Source organism: Gossypium raimondii, chromosome 12, assembly GCF_025698545.1.
Source record: "Gossypium raimondii isolate GPD5lz chromosome 12, ASM2569854v1, whole genome shotgun sequence".
NCBI classification, from domain to species: Eukaryota; Viridiplantae; Streptophyta; class Magnoliopsida; order Malvales; family Malvaceae; genus Gossypium; species Gossypium raimondii.
The window spans coordinates 29822899-29826573 of NC_068576.1; the positions used below are offsets into that span (position 1 = coordinate 29822899).

General features: G+C 35.4%; 2 non-coding genes across 2 annotated transcripts; both read right to left on the reverse strand.

Moving 5' to 3' along the window:
* Positions 1-2827: 2827 nt before the first annotated feature.
* On the reverse strand, positions 2828-2934 carry LOC128035700 (small nucleolar RNA R71). Its single transcript, XR_008192251.1, has one exon. It is a non-coding gene; the product is annotated as a small nucleolar RNA R71 (small nucleolar RNA).
* Positions 2935-3034: 100 nt separating this feature from the next.
* Positions 3035-3141, reverse strand: LOC128035746 (small nucleolar RNA R71). Its single transcript, XR_008192296.1, has one exon. It is a non-coding gene; the product is annotated as a small nucleolar RNA R71 (small nucleolar RNA).
* Positions 3142-3675: the final 534 nt, after the last annotated feature.

Consider the following 3675-nt stretch of genomic DNA (forward strand, 5'->3'; position numbering starts at 1 on the left):
TAACATTCAATGTTTTAAATATGTTTAGGAAACTTACAAATTCATCCTCATCCCACCTTTGGTTTTCTTCTAGTCTTGAAGGGAATGAGATTTTTGTCCCAATAGAATCTTTAGTTACTTCCTCCTTCTCTATATCTACTGCCGGTGTGATTACCTCTTCTAATTCTAGCATATTTTCTGCTTCTAGGGATACCTCTTAAGGATTTTCATTATTCTCCATGATTTTCTGAGTAGTGGTTTTTGGGCTACTCAGTACTTTGCCCGAGCAGAGTGAAATTGCTTTCACATGCTTCTTACCTTCTTTCCGTGGATTATCTTCTATGTTGGTAGGAGTACCTGTGCCAGTTTGGTTTTTGATGTCACCCACCATGTTCATCAATTGGCTCATTTGATACTCGAGTTTTGTCAATGTTCTTGTTGAATTGGTGCACTCAGACTACACCTGTTTGACATCAGTTCTCATTGACAACATATTTTCTTCAATTTTGTCGAGCCGTTGACCACAGGCATTACGATCATTTGGGTTGACCCTGTCCTAGGGTTTCTACAAATAATGAGGCTGGTAGTTAGTGTTTTTAACTTGATTTAAATTACTATCTGCTCATTAGTTTCCTCCCCATCTTAGATTCGGGTGATCTCTCTAGCTGGGATTATATGTATTTGAATAAGGGTTTCCATCCCTATTTCTGATGTAATTCACATCTTCAACTAGGTTTTTGATTGATAACTCTTGAAAAGAGTTATATTCCATACCCTTAAACTTAGTTAATTTCCTCTACTTAAGTGTTTTTAGTTGCATTTAGGATATTGCATTGACATTTTTAAAGCATTGCATTAAACAACATGGATTGCACTTAATTGTTATTACATGTTGCTTTTAACTGCTTGTGGGAGGGATTTGATTGGCGATTTTTTGGTAAGTGTAGAGTGTAGAAAAAAGAGCAAAGGTTGAAGGTTTGCCATGGCAAAGTATGGACAGTTTGCCAACACAAATGCCGTGGCAATGTTGAGAAGATGCCTAGTCAGAACATAATACGTACCGTTCTCGGTCCCACATGTACATGTACCAGACATATCTACATGGAAAATAAATGAACGATCGTGGGCTGATGGACCTACCCTAGAAAGTGAAGCTTATAAAAGCCAAGTAAGGAACCCCAATTAGGGTGAATAGCCTTGGACAAAATTGAGAGTAATGGGTAGGGGCCAAGAACGAGGGCAATATAAGAAGCAGAGAAACAACTGCAATCATCTTTGGCAGCTACAAGACATTGTGCTACTTGTGTTAAGAGCTGGATAGGCAAAAGCTGTCATCTCATATTTCCTCCTTTGTTTCTTATTGTGCTTCTTTTAAAGCTTATTTGTTATTGATGATGTTGGTTATTGTATTAAACTCAAACTTGATTGTCCCAACAATGAACTAAATCTCTTAGGCTTGGGATTACTTTGATGAAACCATTATTTCTAGTAATGTTTAAAGTTTAAGTTTGGTTTCTTATACTATTTTATTCAATGATATTTCATGTTATATGCAGGTTGTACATTAACGAATGTGCGACAGGTTGATCAAAATAACTTAATTTTGATAGGGTTAGGTTAAGTGGATAGAAGTTGGATAATTTGAGTGAAAGATTAATCACTTATTTATAGCATCCTCTAGACATAGAACCTTGCCTCATACGAAAGAAGGTAGAAAATATTAGTTGTAGCCGAACTCAAAGCCTATAGAGATATAGTGCCCTAGGGGAGGTAATGCAAGGTCTTGCTCTTGAGAGAAGTAGACTATTGTAGAAACCTATCGAGTAGTAGAGTATTCATGACTATTTTGTGGCATTAATAGTTAGTGAAGGTAGATTCATTAGAAATCCCAACCGTCCTAATCAACATCGTAGCTCCTCAACCCTTTTTCATAGTGATTTTACCGTGGCATTCTTGTTTCATTTAGTTGTTTTGTTTTACACATTTTATACATTATCATTCTCTCATTTTTCCATTGCATTCTTATTATTATTTTTCTTTAAATCAAACTTAATTATAATAAGTCAACTAAATTATACCTATCTAATCCCTGTAGAGATGATCTCACTCATCACTTTATTACTTGTTTGACGTGTATACTTGCACGACTTGCATATCATTAGATAAAACTAATGAAACAAAATAAAAATAACTAGGGATTGGCAATTGGTGAAATTTGGTTTTGTTATTTTTATTTTGTTTTATTAGTTTTATCTAACTTAGTTGTTACTTAATTTCTACAGGTTTGCCATCAGTGCATGAGTGGAGGCATTCCTATTAACGAAGAGTATCCTTTTAACCTAGAGATCGAGATAACTTTGTAAAGGAGAAGAGAATTACATAATATGGTTAGGGACGGGAACAATCCTGTTTTGAATGATCAATTACATCTTAATGTATTGATGTTAATCTTCATATTCATCATGTGATAGATGATCGAGACAGGCCAATTTGAGAGCATGTAGTTCCAATTTTCGTTGACCTGAATCCAGGGATAGTCAGAACACACATACAAGCTTAGCATTTTGAGTTGAAACCGGTAGTGTTTCAGATGCTACAAACAGTTGGACAGTTCAACAGATTTCCAACTAAAGATTTGAGACTACATTTGAGACTTTTTTCTAGAAGTCTATGATTCATTTTGACAATAGGGAGTTCTTGAAGATGCATTGCAGCTCAAACTATCCCATATTCCTTGAGAGATCGTGCAAGAGTGTGGCTTAATGCTTTGCCGTTGAGAACAGTGGCATCATGAAATGACCTTTTCCAAAAGTTTTTGCTATGGTATAATCCGCCAAACATGAATGCCAAGCTAAAAAATGACATAATATTTTTTTGACAATTACAAGATGAAACACTGTACGAAGTATGGGAAAGATTTAAGGAATTGCTTAAGAAATGTCCTATGCATGGTTTCCAGCACTAATATTTTTTCCAAACGTTGGGAACAATGGCATCATGAAATGACCTTTTACAAAAGTTTTTGCTATGGTATAATCCGCCAAACATGAATGCCAAGCTAAAAAATGACATAATATTTTTTTGACAATTACAGGATGAAACACTGTACGAAGTATGGGAAAGATTTAAAGAATTTCTTATGAAATGTCCTATGCGTGGTTTCCAGCACTGGACTCAGATGGTGATGTTTTATAATGGTTTGAATGCACATGCAAGGATGGTAGTCGATGCATCTTCCAATGGTACTTTGTTGGATAAATCCTACAATGAAGTATATGAGATTTTAGAAAGGATTGAAAACAATGATTATTAGTATCCTACTAAATGAGTTGGGACTGGCAAGAGAGTTGTTAGCATCATTGAGCTTGATGCAATCACTTTACTGACAGCCTAGGTATCTTCTCTAGCTAATATGATCAAGAAAATGTAAAAGCCAGCTGTGGTTCAAGAGCTGAAATCAATCGAGTCATCTTTTGTTTATTATGGTGAAGACTACGTGTTTGATAAATATCCATCAAACCCAACATCTATTTACTACATGTGTAACTTCAACAAAAATAATAATCCCTATTCCAACACTTATAATCCCGGGTGGAAACAACACCCAAACTTTGGTTGGAATAATCAAGGTACTGGGAATTGAAACACTATTGCTAGATAGAATGCCGAGGGTGAACTGATTGGTTATAATTAACC